Below are 24,569 nucleotides of genomic sequence, written 5' to 3' on the forward strand. Positions count from 1 at the left end.
TAGTTAATATTTTGTCTTCTGATTGCAAAATGTGACAGCTTTAGACTGTTGACTGAGCCTTCATTCTTCTTTGTTATAGTTGTTCTTAAATTACTGTTTAACATACAACAGTTGTCAAATAATAGCTAGCGTTGCATAGCTCTCTTGTTAACTGTATTGAGGGATTTTTAAATAGAAGAGTGGGATAAAAATATTTTAAGTAATTATTTTAATCATAGGATTTCTCATATTAATAAATCTGTCAATGTAGAACACTATTGCATATGATTTATCAAATGATATCAAAGATTAGATGTTGATGCTAGTTACATCAGCTTTTGAAACAAAATGTAGAAGATATTTTCAGATCTTAAATTACAGTTATGCAATCTGGTTCCCTCCAAGTGTTTTGGATTAATCCAGGGTCAGCCAGTGTAGCTAACAGTCAGTGATTAGTAGAACTGAATTTCCAAATTTCTTAAACAACATAGAGTTGCTTAACCCTATGATAAATAGGAATAAAAATAACCGAACATAAAGTGAATAAAATTCAAAATTTGCAGAGCTGAATATTGGGGAAAAGATCTAATAACAGGGTCCTCAAAATCTTTTTTTTAAAATAATGTTAATATATATAACAAAGATGCACATTACATCATAAATACTAATGTCTAATTGTTCTATAGAAGTTCTAATAACCAGTGACTTTTCTTTTCTTACTTAATTAGATATCTAAAGTAGCATTTGCATAAAGTCATTTAAAGCATTACTAGACTTCTTTGAATTTTTGCTCTATATGTAATAGTTAAAAACAAATTGCAAATCTGCTACTTCAGTGCAAAGTAGTATCTCTTTTTAACTAATAATATACTTAACTGTCTGACACTTCAGTTGGAATGATTAAATTATGTAGCTGGAGAAAAATCTCAAGAAACAGTGACAGGTGATACAATTCTACTAATAGTACTCTGAAAAAGCAAGTTAGATAACTATGCAAAGTTCAGCTCCATGTTTTTTCTAGTAAATTTCACCTTCTGGTTGATACATGTTTGCTCTTAAACCTTTTGAATCCCATTTGAGGGATTACATTGCTCTGGGGAAGACATTAAGCCTGTGAACAATGGCAAACAGTGTGTGTGTGTGTGGAGGGAAGGGGGGTTGAGAAAATTGTGTGCACTTCTTAGCTCCAATTTTTCCATCTGAAATCATCTGGTACTAACAAGGAAGGCTACTGGTAGACCCTTGAAGATGAGTTGAAACCTTCAAATAAATATAAACTCAGATAAAGCTAGGTTTCCAGTTACAGAGCAAGCATCACATCAAATCTGTTTCAGATCCCCTGGCACCAAATCAAAAGGAAATGGATTAAGAGGAAGCAAGGACATTGAGGATGGAGGTTGGGTGAACCTTTGCTAGCTTTAAGCACTTAGTTGAGCAGTCTAAACAATTCTGTACATACCAATAGAAGATCAAGAATAATTGTGGTTTTCTCATTCTGGTGGGACTGCTGAATAAAGGTTCTATACTAAGTTACATAGCTGGTCCTGAACAAAATAAATCAATTAGGGACTTATATCAGCCTAGACATCAGTTTTCTAGAAAGAAAGATAAGAGTTTATCTGCCAGAAAATGAAGTTCAGAATCTTTTAAATCCTTCCCACCTTTCTGTTTGTTAATCAACCCTTTAAAGTAATTGTGGAAAATCATAGCAGAGCTCTTTAGAAGACATTAGTTGCTGAAATTAAGTTTAGACTCTTTCTTCAATATCAAAAGACTCAGATATAGGAAATCATGGGAGGTAATATTTCATAAAGCCCTGAGTACTCACCAGAGTAGAAATCTAGGATAAAAATCAAATAAATAAAGGAACAATTCCTGACAGAGTTGTAAGAAAGCTAAGACTTATTGGGGCCAGGTAAGGTACTTTAATTCAAAGGATTCTTAAGGTCAATATACAGTTGAACCCAGAGGTTTTTCTTTCAGGTTTGATGGATAAACAGTTTGAAAGAAAATTTGGTACTGTGTTTTTATATATGATAACAGCAGCAAGACTTTTATATGTACAAAGGTGGAAGGAGTTATAAATTCCTACAGAGGAAGAATGGATGGTGAAATTAATGGAGCTGGCAGAGATGGTGAAATTGACTACATTGATTAAAGAAAATAATTTTTCTAACTTTGTTTCAACTTGGAAACCACTTTTGGACTTTTTGCTTGAAACTGAAAAAGATGGAAGTTTTGATTTTGGGATTTGACAATTAGGATTGTATAAAACCATAGAAATAATGTTAAAATAGAATAAGAGATTAATGTATTTTTGTGTTTTTATCTGTACTGAAGATGGTCGGAAGTCACTGTATTTTCTGTCTCTTTTTATTTCTGCACTTTTAAGTTTGCTCTTTTTTTGTTCTTTCTTTCTTCATTCTCTTTCTATTTTTTATGTTTTACTTACATTTTGAAATTTAATAAAATTTCTTTAAAAAATAAATAAAGGAACAATTCTGCTGAATTCAAGAACAGATTATGTAAAGTTTTTAAAGTAAGCTTTGATTAGTTGAACTTTCTAAGTCAGAGCAAAGCACTGTACCACACAGCTCACCCATAGGAAAACTATTTACTACATTTTATCCCACTTACTTGCAAGTCACTGCATGGTGTAAAATAAAATGCAATAAAATATTAACTTAACATTCTACTAAAAGAACCATCACTGTATATAAAACCTTAATTAGGTTCCCAATATTCATCTGTGGGGTGCCAAATACCACCTAAAATGTAAAGTTTTCAATGCCTTCCTAAATACCTAGAGCAAGGGGATCATACAATCATGGAATTGGAAAGTGCCTTAGAAATCATCTAGTCCAATCGTTGCTCAGTGCAGGATTCACTACAGCATCTCTGACAGATGACCATTCAACTTGTGTTTGAAGATCTTCAGCAAAGGACAACTCACCACTTCCTGTGGTCATACAGCCAAGAAGTTTCTCCCTTATCTACTCTGAACTGAACTTCCTTGTAATTTTCACTCATTTGTTCATGTCCTGCCCTGTGGGGCAATAGACAATAGACAATCCTCTTCTGAGAGTTGATAACTCTTCAATTATTTGAAGACTTCTATCATATTTCTCCCTAGTGGTCCCTTTTGAACGCTAAATGTATCCAGATCCTATAGGACTTGATTTCTAGACCCCTCCCCTGCTCAATAGCCCTCCTTTTAATTTTCTCCAATTTGTCAGTGACATTTTTGAAGTGGAGTGCCAGAACTGGCCACAGTATTCCTAATGTGGTCTGACCAGGGCAGAGTAGAGTGAAACTTCCCATGATCTGGATTCTGTGATTTTGTTAATGCGTTCCAAAGTAGTATTTGTCTTTTTAGCTCCTGTATCATACAGTAGCTCATGTGGTTAGCAAGTGCACCAAGTTCCTTTTGACAAGCATTACTTGCTATATCTCCTCCATCTTATATTTGTGCCTTTAATTTTTCCTATCCAGATGCAAAATTTTATATTTTTTCCTGTTAAATTCCATTTTATTATTTCTTACCATTGCTCAATCTGGTCTAGATCTTTTGGAATCTTCTCTCTTTCACCTGAAATATTAGCCACCTTCCTCTTTTGTGTCATCTGCCAGTTTTATAAATGTCCCTTCAACGTGCTTATTCAAGTCATTGATAACAATGTTGAACAGGCCAGGAACAGGATAGAGCACTCTACTTGACACTCCAGCCAAAATGAAGTGGAGCCTTTAATGAGCATTCTTGGGTATGATAATTTAGCTTATTGGGAGTCCATCTAAAAAGCATACATTTGAGTGCAGAATATTCCCTAATCTAGGGGCAACTATGGGACGCGGTGGCGCTGCGGGTTAAACCGCTGAGCTGTCGATCGGAAGGTCGGCGGTTCGAAACCGCGCGGCGGGGTGAGCTCCCGTTGCTCGTCCCAGCTCCTGCACACCAAGCAGTTCGAAAACATGCAAATGTGAGTAGATTAATTGGTACCGCTTCGGCGGGAAGGTAACGGCGTTCCGTGAGTCATGCTGGCCACATGACCCGGAAGTGTCTATGACAACGCCGGCTCCAAGGCTTTGAAACGGAGATGAGCACCGCCCCCTAGAGTCGGACTCGACTGGACTTTACGTCAAGGGAAACCTTTACCTTTACCTAGGGGCAACTATGAAGAAGGCCTGCCTTCTAATTCAAATCCCATTTACTTTTTACAGCAGCTTGACCTTGAGTAGGCCTCCTCTAGATGGAGGACAAAATCCCAGATGGGCAGAATTATATTGGATACAGCAGTCCCTAATGTAACTTTGTACTATGCCAAAGAGTGCTTTAGAGGTGATAATCAGCACTTTGAACATTGCACGGAAGCCTACTGGTAATAAGTGCAGCAACTGGTCACTGCATTATGTGCAATTAATTAATTAATTAAATGTTTTTGCTGCCTGACTCCCAATGAAATTACTAGCTGTAATTTCCAAATCACCTTTGTAGATAGCCCCATATGAAGTAGTCCAACTGCTTGGTGCCAAAGGCATGATTCACCATTGCCAAGATTTCCTAGTCAAGGTACATCCATAAGGTACTTGCACACCAGCCAAAGATGGCCATGGCTTCCACCTGCTATTCAAGCAGGACCCATGAGTTCTGCTCCTTCATGGAGAGTGCAGTCCCCCCTAGAGCAACTATTGAAACCAGGGCTTCTGAAAAGCCTAGATGTCTAATAATAAACAGCATCTCCATTTTGCTGGAGTTTAAGCTCCCCATCCAGTCCCTTACAGCTTCCAAACACTGGTTCAGGATTTCCATAACATCTGAAGCCTAGCCTGGGATGGTGATGTACAGTTGAGGATCATCAGCATAGTGATAAGATCTCACTCCAGGCTGACAGATGACCTCTCCCAGAGGTTGTTGAATAATATGGGCATGGAGGACTGAGCCATATTATCCTCTGTGTTGGAGCAAAATGATGCCTCCAATCTTTAATCCTTGCAGGTAGTCAAATTATTATCAGGTTATAGAACAAATTGATGAAATTGAGCAGAATAAGGACAACCATGTGAAATCTGATTTCCAAATTGAAGGAAGGAGAATGTTACCTTAAAACTATACCTTTGTAGGGAAGGTTTTAGAATATCACACTACTATTTCCATTTTGTTGTTCTGTGTTTTCCAGTCTCTCAGAACCCGTGTCTTATTTTTATTTACACTCAGTATGACAGACAAACACTATTATTCATGCCAAATATGTACTGTTCAAAGAAATCATACTTGTTCTTGATTTCTAGAGAATGCCTTTTTTTAAAAAAAATGTAATTTAGTTAGCTGAAAAACCACTTGGGAACTGTCTCTATCACCTTGAAATCTGATTGAAAAATAACTGTTACATAAGACCAAATACATAATTATTAACTTAGTGAATATATGTGTGTGTATGTATGTGTGTGTACATATACACACAGACACACACACACATATATATTTTTGAAATTATGCTACTTCTAATATTATTTCTTTGCCATTTAGAAGCAAATTCACTGAAATTTTAAAGCCAACTCTTACCACACCTGCCTTTTCCTTGGAGGTTTCTCAGATTCCTAGTCATGTTCCATAGTGCATCTCTAACAAGCCTTTCATTAAAACCTCAGAAACTCAGCTCTGGAAAGGGGCTGCTCAAGTTGTTGATGCTTAAAACATCTTAATTAAGATGAAAATTAAGATTTTTCAAATTAATTAGAATTATTTCTTCTTCCTGGAAGAAAAGGATTCTATGCAAGCAAAGGAGTAACAATACTGAAAAAGGATCAGAAATGGACTTTGTTGAATATGTATATTTTAGTCATGCTGATGATTTAAATGAACATATTCCTGTCCTGCTATGCTGTAGTTTTATGGAAGAAATATCTTTTCAGCCAGATTTATTTATCAGCTAGCCTGTGACAATGCACCTCCTATAAGAATTTGCCTAAATAATCATTTTGTTCCCCCAAAGGGACAGGAAAACCATGTTGACCTATCCGTTTCTTGTGTCCTTTTTGGTGATGATTTTTTCCTCTTCTCTGTGCAACACCAAGAGCTTCCAAGCCCTGTTAATATGGTGGCACATTTTTGTGGAGCCTAGCAAACATTTCTCTGCAACGAGTTCCTGCAGTAATAGCTCCCAAGAGGCCTGTCTTCTTACAGGAAGGCTTCTTACATTCATTAAAATGTTAGAAGTGACAAAACTCTTAGTTTCTTTTTCTTTTTTAACTTGTGAACTACATTCAATCTTTGTATTAATTCTGTTAATTGTCTAGTCAAACATAATTACACATTTGCATGTATGCAGTACCCTTTTTCTGGAAACCATACTTAAGCGTAAGAAGAGAAAGAAAGAAAGAAAGAAAGAAAGAAAGAAAGAAAGAAAGAAAGAAAGAAAGAAAGAAAAAGATCATGTTCAATATATATCTAGTCTGATAGATATCCTGTATCATCACATTTATACTTTTTCTTGAACTTCCATTTCTATATCTCTTATGGACTACACTGCTACATAATAAGGAAGGAAGGAAGGAAGGAAGGAAGGAAGGAAGGAAGGAAGGAAGGAAGGAAGGAAGTCACCATTCAGATGTAGGAATCTTGACTTAAACAATTATAATATGAACTAGTAGTATGCAAGGGCAAACAATCAGATCAGTCCCAAATGTCTAGTTTCTTCATCTATAAAGAGACATGGAAAGAGAAACTTCAATTTGTGCCAGGGAGATGAGTTTCTGGTTAAGTGTTCCCAAGCAAGCCAAGATTTGTCAGCCAACAGTTGTTGTTTATTCGTTTAGTCGCTTCCGACTCTTCGTGACTTCATGGACCAGCCCATGCCAGAGCTTCCTTTCGGTCGTCAACACCCCCAGCTCCCCAGGGACGAGTCCGTCACCTCTAGAATATCATCCATCCACCTTGCCCTTGGTCGGCCCCTCTTCCTTTTGCCCTCCACTCTCCCTAGCATCAGCATCTTCTCCAGGGTGTCCTGTCTTCTCATTATGTGGCCAAAGTATTTCAGTTTTGCCTTTAATATCATTCCCTCAAGTGAGCAGTCTGGCTTTATTTCCTGGAGTATGGACTGGTTTGATCTTCTTGCAGTCCAAGGCACTCTCAGAATTTTCCTCCAACACCACAGTTCAAAAGCATCGATCTTCCTTCGCTCAGCCTTCCTTATGGTCCAGCTCTCGCAGCCATATGTTACTACAGGGAACACCATTGCTTTAACTATGCGGGCCTTTGTTGTCAGTGTGATGTCTCTGCTCTTAACTATTTTATCGAGATTTGTCATTGCTCTTCTTCCAAGGATTAAGCGTCTTCTGATTTCCTGACTGCAGTCAGCATCTGCAGTAATCTTCGCACCTAGAAATACAAAGTCTTTCACTGCTTCTACATTTTCTCCCTCTATCTGCCAGTTATCAATCAAGCTGGTTGCCATAATCTTGGTTTTTTTGAGGTTTAGCTGCAAGCCACCTTTTGCACTTTCTTCTCTCACCTTCATCATAAGGCTCCTCAGTTCCTCTTCGCTTTCAGCCATCAAAGTGGTATCATCTGCATATCTGAGATTGTTAATGTTTCTTCCAGTGATTTTAACTCCAGCCTTGGAATCCTCAAGCCCAGCATGTCGCATGATGTGTTCTGCGTACAAGTTGAATAAGTAGGGTGAGAGGATACAGCTCTGCCGTACTCCTTTCCCAATCTTAAACCAGTCTGTTATTCCGTGGTCTGTTCTTACTGTTGCTACTTGGTTGTTATACAGATTCTTCAGGAGGCAGACAAGATGACTTGGTATCCCCATACTACTAAGAACTTGCCACAATTTGTTATGGTCCACACAGTCAAAGGCTTTAGAATAGTCAATAAAACAGAAATAGATGTTTTTCTGAAACTCCCTGGCTTTTTCCATTATCCAGTGGATATTGGCAATTTGGTCCCTAGTTCCTCTGCCTTTTCTAAACCCAGCTTGTACATCTGGCAATCCTCACTCCATGAATTGCTGAAGTCTACCTTGCAGGATCTTGAGCATTACCTTACTGGCATGTGAAATGAGTGCCACTGTTCGATAGTTTGAACATTCTTTAGTGTTTCCCTTTTTTGGTATGGGGATATAAGTTGATTTTTTCCAGTCTGATGGCCATTCTTGTGTTTTCCAAATTTGCTGGCATATAGCATGCATTACCTTGACAGCACCATCTTGCAAGATTTTGAACAGTTCAGCTGGGATGCCGTCGTCTCCTGCTGCCTTGTTATTAGCAATGCTTCTTAAGGCCCATTCAACCTCACTCTTCAGGATGTCTGGCTCTAGCTCACTGACCACACCGTCAAAGCTATCCCCGATATTGTTATCCTTCCTGTACAGGTCTTCTGTATATTCTTGCCACCTTTTCTTGATCTCTTCTTCTTCTGTTAGGTACTTGTCATCTTTGTTTTTGATCATACCCATTTTGGCCTGGAATTTACCTCCGATGTTTCTAATTTTCTGGAAGAGGTCTCTTGTCCTTCCTATTCTATTGTCTTCTTCCACTTCCGCGCATTGCTTGTTTAAAACTAATTCCTTATCTCTTCTGGCTAACCTCTGGAATTTTGCATTTAATTGGGCATATCTCCCCCTATCACTGTTGCCTTTTGCTTTCCTTCTTTCTTGGGCTACTTCTAGTGTCTCAGCAGACAGCCATTTTGCCTTCTTGGTTTTCTCTTTCTTTGGGATGTATTTTGTTGCCACCTCCTGAACAATGCTGCGAACTTCTGTCCATAGTTCTTCTGGGACCCTATCTACTAAGTCCAGTCCCTTAAATCTATTCTTCACCTCTACTGCATATTCCTTAGGAATATTAGTGAGCTCATATCTAGCTGATCTGTGGGTCTTCTCTAATCTCTTTAGTCTGATCCTAAATTGTGCAAGAAGAAGTTCGTGATCTGAACTACAGTCAGCTCCAGGTCTTGTTTTTACCGACTGTATAGATGTCCGCCACCTTTGGCTGCAAAGGATGTAGTCAATCTGATTTCAGTGTTGTCCATCTGGTGAAGTCCATGTATAAAGCCGTCTCTTAGGTTGTTGGAAGAGAGTGTTTGTTATGCAGAGTGAGTTGTCTTGGCAAAATTCTATCAGCCTATGTCCTGCTTCGTTTTGTTCTCCCAGGCCATGCTTACCTGTAATTCCAGGTGTTGTTTGACTGCCCACCTTAGCATTCCAGTCTCCTGTGATGAAAATAACATCTCTTTTAGGCATGTTGTCCAGTAGGTGCTGCAGATCCTCATAGAACTGCTCTACTTCAGCTTCTTCAGCATCTGTGGTTGGGGCGTATATTTGGATCACTGTGATGTTAGATGGCTTGCCCTGAATTCAAATTGAGATCATTCTATCGTTTTTTGGATTGTATCCAAGCACTGCTTTAGCCACTTTACTATTAATTATGAAGGCTACTCCATTTCTTCTGTGGTCCTCTTGTCCACAGTAGTAGATCTGGTGGTCATTTGATGTGAAGTGGCCCATTCCAGTCCATTTCAGTTCACTGACGCCCAAAATGTCTATCTTTAATCTTGACCTCTCACCAATAAACACATCCCATTTGCCCTGGCTCATGGATCTTACATTCCAGGTTCCAATGGTGTGTTGATCCTTAGAACATCGGATTCGCCGTTCACCACCAGCACCGTCGGCCGCTAACCGTCCTTTCGGCTTTGAGCTAGCTGCATCATCACGTCTGGGGCTAGTTGAGCTCATCCTCTGTTCCTCCCCAGTAGCATTTTGACCATCATCCGACCTGGGGGTCTCATCTTCCGATGGTATACCAACATATCTCTGGTTGTACTGATCCATTTAGTTTTCACGGCAAGAATACTGGGGTGGGTTGCCATTACCTTCCCCAGGGATCGCATTTAGTCTGACTTCTCTGTCATGACCTTCCCGTCTTGGGTGGCCCTTCACGGTTTAGCTCATGGCATCATTGAGGTGCTCAAGCTCCAGCACCATGACAAGGTAATGATCCTTTGCTGAAGGAGTCAACAGTAGTCACTACTTTAATTCCAGATTGGATGTAGCAAGATAGAATTAGCTTAATTTCCCCTTTCTTATCATGTGTATAGATTCTTGTATCATTAAAAAAAAATCTGTTTTAGACAATCATTAGAAACTGCAGATAGGAATGGAGAACACAAAAACTTAAATCCCTTTCATTGGCACTTTGAATTGTCCCATATCTATCTTGGCAACCCAATTGCAGAGTCTAATAACATCCCTTGTAACATTAGGAAACTATAGACTTGCTCATCCTCCAATATGGAATCCACCATCATCTGTCAGCAGTGTCCACTACACTTTGCATTGGACAAATTGACTGGTCTCTTCACAGAAAAATAAATGAGCACAAATCTGATATCAAATGTAGCAATATCCAAAAATCAATAGAGGACATTCTGCCTCTGATCCCAAAATGACAGTTCTCAAGAAAAGGAATTACAAGGATTGAGTTCATTGTAAAAACCTGAGCAGGGATTTAATGGAAGATATGATACAATTTCTCATGGTTTAAACAAGAACCAAAGTTTCTTAGCACACCACCATATCAACTATTTCATGCAAAAATGTCTGTGTCATACTCAAATATTTCTTTATATGTGGTTACTTATAAAACGATTCTTATAATTTTTTCCTTAATTCACTTATTTCTTTTCTCCTCTTCTAGGTCTATATGCTTTTCATATAAAGAATTAGACTGCATGATCTACAAAAGTATATGAGATAATAAATTAATTAATATTTAATGTGCCACCAATTTGACTTTTAGTTTGTACTTTTCATTTTTTTAAAAAAAAATCTTTATCTTTAAGATTAAATATTGTTTTGTTAAACAGATTGATTGATTAAAAATATTTAATGTACCTTCAAACTCTTTCCTCCTCCTCCTCCTCCTCCTCCTCCTCCTCCTCCTCCTCCTCCACCCCGCACCCCCGGCACTACACAAAACCTGAACTCCTTTCTTTCTTTCCTAAGGCCATAAAATAAAAGATGGTCTGGTCATAGTTGTAGTGCAATCATATACATGTGTCTAGAAGTGTCGATCTCCATATCCTAATACTGCACTTAATCACAACCCAAACACAAATACAAAGCAGAAGAGATATCAGAGTCAATTGTGAAGGCCACTGTTGTTGAAAGTTCAGGAAGCTGGACAGAAGATTTTTTTTTTTCTCTTTGATTGGTGGAGTATGGAACTGGTGATTTTGGAAGAAATTCTCCCTATTTCAATGACTTCTGCATCAATGATAATTACTCAAAGTTGTAGCATGGCAGCTATGAAATATTTCCTGTATTCCTATGAGGAATATGGTCAACTTGGTGACTAGAAAACGTAATCAGTATGACAAGAACAGGCGACGTCCCAAAGAAAGAAAGGCAGAAGTCAAAAGCAATTACAGATGCTGAGTATAAAGTATGAATGAAAAATCCTTCTGTCAACTAGCCCATGAAGGCACCAAAGTGGTTTCTTTGCATCTCTTTGTGTGCTTTTCTCAGGGAAACCACAGTGGTTTAGTCAGTGCTCTCATTCATGTTGACAAACACTTTTATGAAGGATCACTTCCTAGGCATGTGTCTTTCATTTTTAAAAGAGAAAGTAAAAAATGGGGCTACAAAAACAAATGAGAATGCAGCTTCCTTTGGGGGACAGACGAGAGTTTGGTTATTACCATTTCACTCTCTGTATTACAGTAACATACAAGGACCTTCAACAGCTGTAATATTATGAAGCTTTTGAAAGCTTGCAGCAGCTGAAACTAAAAATGTTTCAACTGTTTTAGTGTATTTAGTGTATTAGTATTAGTTTTAGTGTACTCAAAAATAAAATGAAGTAGCAGAGGGCTTAGTTAATGATAACACTCTAAGATCAATCAAGACTAACTGACTAGTTACTTTCCTAGGAGATGCTGGGTAACTTAGTTCCTGGATGTCTTGGACTGAAATGAGCTATAATGAAAGGCATAAAACCAAACAGGTTTTGAGACAGATGCTCTTTGTTACTGGCTTTGGGTGGTGGCCTTGAGTCTGATTAGCATTGTTTAGTGGTTAAAGGGTAGTATAAACCTTTTATCTCATTCTTTTAATATTGAACATTCAGGGGCCCTAATGAAGTTGATCAGTATTTTTCAGTAATTTCTGTGTATTTAATTTGGAGCAGACTTTCACATTCTTCTCTGTATTTCCATTTATTGACCACATAGTTATGCTGCTTTTCCCCCTGTAAAGATCCAAGTGGCATATATGGTCTTCCTTTTTAGCTTCAGAACAGCCCTGGGATCAAAATAATACCTTATGTCTAAGCAAGAATTTACTTGACACTGGCTATATTTGGTTGAATAGCTTCTCCCTAGTATGGAGTTAATATTTCCCTTCTGTCCCCCAGTCCTAGCCCAACTGTTTAGTTAAGAGAGGAGCATCAACATTAGCAGGCAAAAAAGCAATAGACTACCAAGGTCATTGCCCTTCCAAATGATCTAACAATGTCCAATGGAACAGAGCATTCTTCTTCTTGTGTGGCCTAAAAACTACAGTTTAAAAAATAATATCTTTTTCCCACCTGTTAATAGGGATTTTCTTTTTTAAAAATGCTTGTATTTCTTGTTCCACTTGCAGCTGATTAAAGTCCCTGTAATACTATATTGGCTTTTCACCCAGAAAAGGAAGGATTAAATATATAAATGTGGCTTAATTGCAGGATTTTGACAATAAAAAATCAAGAATCACAAAGGGAAATGCTGGTGTTATTTAATGGAAGGAAAAAAGTAACTGACATAGGCATCTATCTGATATGCTGGAATCCCCATATGCTCATGAGATTCATTTATTTGATTCAGTTGCTTTTGTCTTCTGTTCCATTATGTTGCAGAGAAACAGTTCAGTATAAAAGCTTGATTGCTGCTGCTGTTACGGATGGAATACTTCAATGTGCAGTGTTTGTCTTATTGAAAGTACTTGACTCATTCTCATTCTGTCTTTGCTGTGCACACAGATCCTGAACTGTGGAAACAGTCAGGGAATTGTTTACAGTGCATATTTTCTTCCATTTCCTCTCTTCTTTGGGGAAATATTAAATTAATTGCTTAATAGATTTCTCCTTTGGCTGACCTTACAAAGCTGAAGCAAAGCTATCCAGTACCTTTTGTCTTTATCCTATACGATGTGGTAGTTGAGGAGCAAGAGAATTCAGAGGGATTCAATAGTTTATCAACATCTTCTTGAAAAAAGTGCTGTTAAGAGTGTAGTTAAAAACAATAAAAAGCCTTATAGTACCCTAAACTCGGTTTATAATGGCATCACTTTCATGCAAAAGATGAAACTAACTCTAGAGAACCAGTTAGGCCATGAGAGTTCTGTTTGTTTTAATATGCCACCAAACAAATATTTTGATTATCAACTTACACACATATATATATTGGCAAACTACATAATGGTTCCTGCTCCATGCATTTCATTTATAACATTTGATAATCTCATTAAATACAAGGCAGCTATAGATGATTAATTTCTAGGCCCCACTCTCTTGTCTCTGAAACCAGAAATCCAGCACACATAGAAAATGGATCTTCATAAAATTCAGGCTCTGTGGACATAAATGCGTTCTTTACCCCAATGATGCCGAAATAATGAAACCTGCATTTGTATGCCGCAGCACAAACTCTTCCCTTCTGTACTTGCATCTCGACATCACAAGCAAGTAGGCAGGAGGAGAAATTAAGTGGTGGGTAAGTGGATCTTAGATTTGGGAAATGAGTTCCCAAACTGGATAAGGTTGCATGCCCCATAGAGGGTCAGGCATATAATTTACGGGTGCTCCTTAGGTTCTTTCCCCAGCATAGGCTGCTGGCCAATGGTGGCCATCTCAGACAGAGTGTAGCCTTATCCTAGCATCCATTCTCTAGCAGCCCCCATTACTGCAATGTACATCAGCTGCTTTTTGAAGATGACCCAGATGCTTTAATTAGAGATGAACTCAGCTACCAGAATTTTGATTAATCCAGTCAGAGCTGCTCACATTATATACATATCAAAAGAATCATATGGGTTTTGTGTTTTCTTCCAAGCCTGTGAAAATGGAAACATAATCATTTTAAAGGCCCGGTGCTTAGTTCAAAGTCCTAAATTGCTTAGAAAATAACTAAAACATCCATGGTACATCTAAATAAAAATGTCTAAAATCAATAAAAAAACACAAAGACCGTCAGACATAACAGACCAAAACCAGACAAGGCTGTGTTAAACTATGTATACAGATCAATGGCTACTGCTAAGTTGCAAATGCTTTGTAAAAGAGCTCAATGTCTCTCATTTTCCTAAATGAACTCAGGAAGGGGGCCAATTTAATTTTCTCTGGGAGGCTGTTCCAGAGAGGCAGAGCTTCTCCCAAAAAGCAGGGCTTTCTAGCTTTGCCCACCTTTTCTTTCTCAAAGTGAGGAACTATAACCCGTTTCCCCTGAGGTAACCTTATCAGCCAGGAGGAATCCAGATGGAGTATGTCTTAAAGATAACTAGGTGCCAAGCCATAAAAGCCACAAAAAGTCAAAACGACACTTTAGATGGCACTCAGAAGTATATCAAAAGCCAGTGCAAAACACAAAGCACAGGTGTAATATCCTTCCAATGATAGATGGCAGTTAGCACATAGGCCACTGACTTCTGAACAAACTGAAATTTCCGAGAGGTCTTCTATATGGGACTCCATGTAGAATGAATTGCAGTAGTCTGGCCTGGTAATAAAGAGGGCATACATTATTGTTGCTAGGTTGTCTTGCACCAGATATGGATGCTACTGTCACAACAGTCAGAGTCCCTGGCCATGGCCTCTACCTGTTTCTTAGCAGTAGCTGTGAATCCAGAAGGACACCCCCCTTCCCTCAGACATGAACCTGCTCCTTCAGAGAGAGTGTTTCTCTATCAAGAGACAACACTGCCATTGACAAAAAGTGTCAATGGACAAATTGCTTGGGGCCAATTTCAGCCTGCTCCATCCCATTCAGATGCTGACAGCCTCCAGACACCAGGATAAGACTTCAAGAGTATCTCCAGTGCAATCTGGGATAGGAATGTAAAGATTGGTATCATCAGCGTATTAATGATGTCATACCTCAAACTGTTAACTAACCAGTTTAGCTCATCTTTTGAAATGGACCAGTTATAACTAATCAAATAAATAAAAATAAAAAATAAATATTCGCTCCCAGTGGCTTCATGTCAATGTTATAAAATACAGGAGAGAGGTTTGACTCCTGGGTACCCCACAAGACAGGGGCCAGCAAACAATCATTTTTCTCCTCCCACCACTAACTGACACCACTCACTGAAGAAGATATAGAATGACTTTAGAACAGTCCTTCCAATTCCCAACCTCTGTAGAATGTCTAGAAGGATACCATGATCAATGGTATCAAAGGCCACTGAGAGGTCTAAGAAGACCAGAAGGATACATTACTCTGTCAAGATCTATTTTCTATAGAAACCAATGCTGTCTCCTTCCCATATCTAGGCCCAAACCTTCACTATGATTGGAAAACTATTACTTTTGCACAATAGTATAGGAACACCAAAAGGTAGCACATGCTGAGACAAACTATTGTCTGTTTGTTAAGACTGACTGGCAGCAACTTTTCCCAGTTTCAGGCAGGAGTTCCTGATGTGTCCAAGAGATATAAGAGATGGAATCTGGGATGATCCACATGCAAACTGAACCACTGAGGTACAAACGCTTCATAGGGGGTTCTGCTGGTAGTAGGAGAAGCTCAAATAACATGGCTGTTAGAAAAAGAAAGACATATAGCCAGAGATCTCCCAAATGAAATTTAGATACAATAAAATGGCAAAAAATGTCAAACAACTCAGGATCACCGTAGGCTGTTTTATATGTTTTGTTTTCTGCAGATTGTTCTAGTATGATGAATACCATACTCAGCATTGCAATCCCCATACTCTTTGAATCTGATGATTGACATCACTTCAACAATGTTTTACAGTAAGCATGAAGAGGAAAAGCCACACACTAGGCAGCAAGTTCAGGGACAAGCATTATAAGACCTCTAACGAGATGGGTCTTTTCAGAGCCTATAATTGATGACAAGGTAAGGAAGCTTCATATCAGCATGGGGATTATTAATGAGGATGAAGCATTATAGTCAAACAGTATATGACCTGTAGAATGTGCTTTGCACTGGTATGTTCAGTATCTTCAATTTGCATCATGAAACCTTTATGTACGTTGGTTCAAGCCAATCTGTGACGGGATCCTGCTCACCTTGGCACAATCTATCATTCCATGTCTTAGGTGCCAGCAATGTGAATTTTTGCTCAGTTTAATTGGATTACTTTGTTAACTTTCCTGTTTTGAATGTTAAAAAAAGATGTCATAGTTGCACTCATTTAGCCATAAGAAGCCTTGCTGGAAAATAGATCTTGATCAGGGTCAAAATAGTAACAGTTCCATAAAAGATAATTCTTTGATATATAGAAGAAATACATGTTTAAAGACAATTAGAAATTGGAAATACTGACAACAACAGTCCTGGTACAGCTGTAATTTATTTTTCAGTTTGTTTTCAAACTGTTATAATACCAGGAGGGAAGTCCTCAGTATCTGTGGGAAAGGAGAAAATTATGATAAAAATGAATGACATTTATTATGTATCTTAGGCTTCTCAATGCAATTTCTCAGATTTTTGCATACTGTGATGGTGGTAGGGCCAATCTCTGCATCCATATTTAGTTTTACCTGTCATTATTAAAATTTTATGATTTTTTTTAAAACACCAGTAATGAACAATTTATTTCTGCCTTCAAATCTGTCAGGTTATATTGGTTGTGTTTGTTATTTAGAAATGAAAACATTGTAGGTTGATTATTTGAGGGACATGAATCAAAGATTTTGTTTAGCCTACATTTTTAGCCAAATTGTTCTGTTGAATGTTTTCTAGATGAAGAAACTGAGTTATCCAGTTATCTTCTAGTTTTGAATTTTTGCAAACATAGTGGCTGAGTTCCTGATTCAAAAGTGTATTAAAAAAACATTGTGCTTGTTTAGATTAAACTCACATCAAAATGCATTTATTATGGAAAATTTATTATGCATTTATTATGGAAAAAGCTGAAAAAGAACACCAATTTTCACATATTTTAAACAATTATAGATAAATGCAATACTGAGATGGAATGGACTTATGACCGAGTGCTTACAAAATGATTATGGACTGGAAACAGATATCTGTTTCTATTTTTTTTTCCAGGTGTATTAACACAATTAAAGGATCAGATACCATATTATTCTGTTTTGCTCTGCCCAACTCTGCCAGCAGCTCAGATTGCACATCAGAATAGACAAGGAGTGCTGGATGTAGACAGGGGAAACAGACCTTCAGTTCCAAAGTAATTGTCTACTGGAATATCTACACCTGAATCCTTGTATGCATCAGAAGTATGGAAAAAACATTGAGCCTTATGGGAAACCTCCATATGAATTTTCTGCTTGCATAGAAATGAGCAAGCATACACTGATGTTTACATGATATTTTGCTTTTGATTTTAATGTCATTCCATATGGCTCTGTGTGAAACAATTCCCTGCTGTTTGTCTCCAGCATCTGGTGTCCAGAGGTATACTGCCTCTAGACATGGAGACTCCATTTAGCTGTCATAGCTGATATGTATCGGTGAACCTTGGTGAATTTTCCAATCTTTCAAAAAAGTCTAAACTAAATTATCAGCTAAAGCTGTATGAAATGCCATCCCACTCCCACTCTGCCCAAAACTTTCATAACAGCATTCATCCCCTGCAGAAGTGGGGGATATCAACTAATTTCACATAATGACAAAAATGAAATAATTTTTGGAGGACGGTAGGCCTATCTTAATGACAACATAGCTGACTTGAAGATGAGAATGTAAATGATAGTGATGAAAAAGAAATAGCAAGTGACAGTCAGTAGCCAAGAATGAGAATATGCTAGATCGATTTGTGGCTGGCTCACCTGGTGAAATACTGATCTGCATTCACATCATTCACTTGGGGTGGCAACTGGAACTTCTCAGAGGAGTGTGGAAGACTTCCTGTTCCAATTGGACTTGAGTGTTTCCTCCCTCCTCTTGTCACCTAGTTCTTGTTTTGTTATGACTTGCTCCTTAGTCCAGTTTTTTTGTTTAGTCCGGTGTTTCTACCAGCCATCAATTTACTTCCTGTTAGTGAATTATACATATTAAATACCCCTTGTGTAACGAAGCATGCTCCTTGTCCTGCACTTAGAAGAAACCAGCTTCATCTTGCATTTAGTACAATGAGAGAAGAATGAAAAATAAGTTCTCACCTGAGTTTCCCTTCCATCTTCTTTAACAATAAGAATACGCAGGACAGATGCTGCTGCAACTGTTTGATCAATTTACTTGCTATTTTCTGTATTTCTTGCACTAGATAGGTAGAGATGGATGATAGAGTGTTTAGATCTACACGTATTTAATGTGATCACACAAATGCTTTGCAGAACATACTAACTATTCAACTTCAGGGGAGGTGTTACAGAGTGATTGGTGCTATACTTGCTATTCTGAAATCTCAACTGAAAGCTAAGATTCAAATCCTGGGCTTTTTACAGTGCTAAGAATAGCTAACCCTGTGGCTAAAGAACCCAGTCTTGTACTTTTGAGATCTGAACTCTTCATATTAAAAGTAAAATGTTTGTGGCTGGTCTTGAATTGAAAAGCAAGCAAGTCTACTGCAAAGTAAATCAAAAGTTCTCATACTACCAATGGCACCAAACAGTCTGCACTAATGACTGTGTGCTATTGATGACAACTAAATAATACCAAAGCTTAAATTTATATTGAGTGGAAAGCATTGAAAAAAATCAGTGGAAAACAGATGGAAGTCTTATGAAGAACAGCCGCATGGCAGCACAGTTCTCAGTGTACTCCCTTGAGGTCTTTATTCTTTCCCAAGAGATAAATCTCTCTTGGGTGACATCTCTTGAAATCTGAAAGTCTTGTTATTTGAATCCAATGACATCTTTCTGGGCTGGACCACAGAGACCATAATAAATTAACATAGTTTAGTTAAGATTTCTAAATTTGATCACTAGCAACTTTGCATAAAAATAAAAACAATTCAACTTATTTTAAAGAAAAGTATTGTCAGATCTATTATTCTGAACAGGTTTTAAGCCATTTCCTAGCAGATCATTAAATATGTTCAAGCCCAATTATATCAGTTGACTAAACGTGTTTAGATAATATGTTATAATACAAATAATATGTAGTACGGAATTGATACATGGAATTCATTTCAAAAAGTGATATATATACCACTCACATACATGGCTTTCAAAATGCTTTATATACAGTACATTCCTAGAGGGCACATTTAGTGATAGTTATTAGCCTAAATAGGTAAATGGAACCTTTTTGAAAATAAGTTAGACTGCTGGTTTGCCTAGTTCAGTACTGAGGTGTAGGGATGCATCACCATGTTCAATAGTGAGGAATGCTGGGAGTTTTAGCTCAGAAATACCTGGAGGGCAATAGGATGTTTGTCCTTGGTCTACATTTACTTTTTTCCAGAATTTCATACAATGATCTTTTCCAGATATACCTGTAGAGAGTAGAAAATGAATCCAGAATAATTTTATATAAAATATATGTTCTACATAAATGTCCATGCTATTTGATATTCAGAGGAAGAAGTACCTCTAAGTCCTAGATATTGGAAAACCTTGCAAGTGGATTGTCAATTCTGGTTCTCCTTGTATGATATCACAAGATTTGGCTATCTTTTGTTGGAATAAGATATCAGTCTGATCCAAAAAAGAAGTTTCTTGCTGCTTTGTGCCATTCTTAAAAAAGAAACTCAGACACCTACTATTCCTTTAATAGCTTTCTGAAAGATAGAAATACAATAGCTAAAATTGGTCCCATACCCAAAGGACTGTCATATGAGTAATGCTATTTTACCTTGCAAATTGTTGCCTATCATGTAGAAATTAGAGGGACAAGAACTCTCTCTGAAAAGAGGACAAAAATACCTTCCACTGATATCCAGTGCTTTCAGAGTCCTCCTTTTGCTTAGGTCTGTGTGCCAGATTTGAGATGGAATAAACTTGTGTTTGCATCATAACTTGCTCCTATAAGAGATCAAGCAAGGTGAGCATCACGTATCAAATCAAAGAATTGCTGCAGGACCAGTGCAGAAGCGAGTGGCATGTCTCATTTGATGAACTAATTTGTTATTCAGAATTTAGAACTGAAGGATCCTTTGGATACATTATTCATTGCAAATTTGACACTTCAAAGGGAAAAGAAGTTTCAAAAAAATTAAAACCTGTTTTTGCCCATGGCTTGGTGTTTAGAGTTCATTTCATTTCAAGGTTTCACATTTGCTAGTTCATGTAGTTAAACTTCATGAAATTACTGGAGAACACTATTATCTGCACCCGCTCAGTTAGTACAGACTACAGCTGCCAGAAGATGGTGATATCTCAGCCCATCTGGATTGTGACTTCCCAAGCAGTTCTTAGAAGTCTTAGCCAATCATCCTAACCAGTGAGTAGTACTGTAAGAAAGAATTTATTCATGCAGCTGGCCCATGTATATGAATCTGCTTTCTCCTCATAAAAGCCAGAAATATCACCAAACTTCACAACACCCATTCTTCTTAAAATCATATAAAATAGTCTTAGAATCTGGAAAATATGGAAATTGTATCAAACAAGAGTGCTATAAAATTGATTACTAGTTCAGGGAGAACCTTTGAGCACAGCAAACATCTAACAAATGTCTAGTGACTGCTATAACCTTTTGACGGCTAAGAATCGTTATTTGTGATGAGGACCATTGCTGTGGATAGGAGAGCAAAGATTATAAGAATAATCAAGTGAGCATAATTTTTACTCATTCACACAATGATTTTTAATCAGTTAACTATCTAATACATTTCATCAGTTCCTTAACCAACTGGAGGACAAAAGGAAGGCGGCGCAGATCAGAACAGAGAATGTTATTTTATGCAACGGTGCTATTAAAATGGCACTCTAATTTTATAAAAGCTACATTATTGTGGCCCCAGAGAGCTCCCCTCTGAGGCTGAAGCAAGGAGATCAAATGGTGGGAACATCTTCCTAGCACCTCACTAGTCTCTAACTCTACCTCTTGGGAGAGTTTAATCTTGAAAAAAGCATCACCCCAAAAGATGGCATGTTAGGAAAGAAAGAGTCTGGATCGAATGGCTTTCTGCACAAGCTGGTGGAGAATAAGCTGGATATGAAGCTGGCTTTAGAAATCCCTTTCTGGATTTCAACTACTTTGTCCACTTTAGCCACAACAGTGGCCAGGTATTCCATCTGGACAGTGGTTAATACGGTCCCTGATTGGTGGATTCCTCTGCTTCTTTCCCCCTCCTGCCAACATCCGAGAAGCAAAAGGCAATTTCTGAAAAGCAAAATTTGAAAAAATAATATAAATAAATAAATTGCTTTCCATTCTTTTGAGGACTGATAGAACAGACAAACAAAGCCAACAGTTTTACAGTTCTTCCTATTGCTTGGGCTAGAAGGGGAAATTTATTTTAACCTTTTCCACCTAGTTAAAAGCAAAGAAAAAGTAAAGAAATGGGCAGCCTTTTACTGAATGCGGAACCTGTTAAAATATAGTAAAATTTTATTGTAATTTTTTTATAATATATACATAAAAAGTAATAGTAATAGCACAAAGAATCTAGCCTTTCATGACAGGCAGCCCAGCAGCCCAGTAGGAGACTGCTGTCAAAGGCAGGGGGTGGGGGGGAGGGAGGAAGTGTACCTGCAAGAGCACATGCTAGCCAATTGGAACAAAAGCATTTATATAAGACAGATTGAGGCACAGCAAGCTGACTGGATGGCCCTACTTACATTAGGAGATAGGGGGAAAACACTAGTTTTAATGCAGGTCCACTTGAACAGAGGTTGTCTCCCCAGCAGGGGTAGGCTCAGATCAACAACATCTGTTCCTTCTCTCCCAAAACAGTAGGTAGACTGTCTTTGTGTTGGGGTGAGCAGGAAGTGCCGATAAAGCCACAGATAAATTACCATTGCTTGCAAAGTCAGGAAAATCAACCTCTCTCTCTAAAATGGTGGGTAGAAAGCAATATAAACATATCTTCTACCTCAGTTATATCTCCTGCCAGGACAGGAGAAAAGTATTTGTGGGAAGCTGGGATTTCAAAGGAAAGCTGTAAGATTGTTGCTTTTTCCTGTAAGTTTTTATTTTGCTTTTTAAATGTGGAGCAACATATATTTAAAAATATGTAAGCAGAAATGTTTCTAGGCAAAGAAGTAGAGAGATATTTGGAATGGGAGGATAAAATCTCCATTTTTTTCCCCAGCTCTCTATTCCTGATTTTCTGAACTGGATTTCAGCAAGAGCCCACCAAACCACCTTTATAAGCAGGAGCTAGTACAATTTTGTATTATGTTTCAGCCTCAGTTATCTCTCAAAGTGCAAGCAGATGGTCCCACATTTCAGAGGGATCATTTACTTTCTGGACAGCAAAAACTGCTTTCACAATTTTCTAGGGAGGAGAAAAATAACAGACATCCCATCATGATTGCTGCTTATTTAGATAGATAGCATATGCATAGCCCCTGAACTGTGGGTGTTATCAGTCAGTAATCTGCTCTGATGCTGTCATGAAGCTGGTAATGCTGAGGGGATGCAGTTACTCCAGCTCCCTGTGTGAAGGGATATGGCAGATGACTGGAGACGGGCGAGATTTTACATCTGAAATTCTAATGTCAATGCATAGCTATTATTAAAGTAAGCTATACAGCTCACAAGCTTTCCTTTTTCATATGGCAATTTGATGGAGCACAGTTTTTAACAGGCCAAGTTACACAAGTTAGATGGCATTGCCTGTCTATGTCTTTCTTGAGCACTGTTTACTATTTAGGAGAGGAAGAAGAGGAGGAAGAGAAGAACCCAATCCTTTACTTAATGGAAAAGGTTCTCCTCCTCCTCCTCTAAAATCCCTAAAACAACCCCACTCCCCTGATTGGTCTGGATTCTTATGATTATAGAAAGACATTTAGATGTCCTGTATGTTAATAAGAAGCACATTTTATTTATTTATTTATTTATTTATCATTCAAATTTCTATCACTGCCTATCTCCTCCCAGAAAGAGGGACTCTGGGTGGTTTACAATAAAATTAACCATTTAAAACCATCAGCGTATAAATTACAAAGCAAACAACCGACATAATAAAATTATAAATATAAATATAAAACCCAAGTGGTGAAGATTACATTCGGTAGGGAGGACTCTACGACACCAGCCAACCCCAGGAAGAGCTATTGTCCTTCCTGTCCCAGGCGAGGCGGCAGAACCGGGTCTTCAAATCCTTCCGGAAGGCCGGAAAGATTGACAAGGCAATCACTTTTCAGAACGCAGTTTTCATGGTCCAGTCTTAGTCCCACTAAGATTACAGCCTTTTTGTCTGTGCTTTTTTTTAGCATCACCAAAGACAGGATGCCACTATGTCATTTACAAAAATCTGAACAGAAACTGATGACCAAAAGAGATGTGATATGATTGTAGATCATATTTTTTGGCATATATAGTACCTTATGTCACGATACTCAAAAGCCAAATGTAATCCTTGAACTGAAAATGTTTCAGGATCTATATTAATCCCCCAGAATTCTATTACCACCTTATGGGTAGGCAGGAAGAGAAATAAACATTATATACTTGCTAGTGCTTCAATCAAATTTGGAGTCCCAGGAGCCATAGGATTTGACAGGTTTCCTCTATGGCAGGGTTCCTCAACCTTGGCAACTCTAAGCTGTATGGACTTCAACTCCCAGAATTCCCCAGCCAGCTTTGCTTTGCTGGCTGGGGAATTCTGGGAGTTGAAGTCCACACAGCTTAGAGTTGCCAAGGTTGAAGAACCCTGCTCTATGGTGTCAGAGAGAGGATCTAACTTAATATGAGAAATGCAACACAGAAAACTTCCAACTTGCTTCTGTACCTCCCAGCCTAACTCCCAGGACCTCAGAGTAACACTGGCACAAATCCATACATTCTTACTGCTTACAATGGAAAGGGATATATTTGTAGCAGAGGGCAGAGTCAGAGAACAGAAGATGGTGGTCCTCCTTCATTTTCAGGCTGCTGTACTTGTTCTGTAGTGCCTGGATACCATGCAGCTTGTAAAATGCTCCCCATTTGAAAGAAGGATTGTTCTGCCTGCCTTTGTATTGATATATATGAATATATTCATATACAGTTAGTCCTTGTTTAACAATCACAATTGGGACCGGCAACTTTAAGCGAGTCATTAAGCGAGCTGGTCGCTAAGTGAAACTGCAACTGTGCTTACGATATTACTTCAGCTTTCCTTTGCTTTACAGACCTGCAAAAGTTGTAAATACAAGGACTGGTTGTAAAGTTACTTTTTCATCACCATCGTAACTTCAACCGGTCACTAAACAAGGCAGTCGCTAAAGGCGGACAACCTGTAATGAATTAAATGTGAAATGTTATGCAGATCTATTTGTGCCAGTTCCTTTAGACTCAATACATG

Source organism: Candoia aspera, chromosome 2 (genome assembly GCF_035149785.1).
Source record: "Candoia aspera isolate rCanAsp1 chromosome 2, rCanAsp1.hap2, whole genome shotgun sequence".
In the NCBI taxonomy this organism is placed as follows: domain Eukaryota; kingdom Metazoa; phylum Chordata; class Lepidosauria; order Squamata; family Boidae; genus Candoia; species Candoia aspera.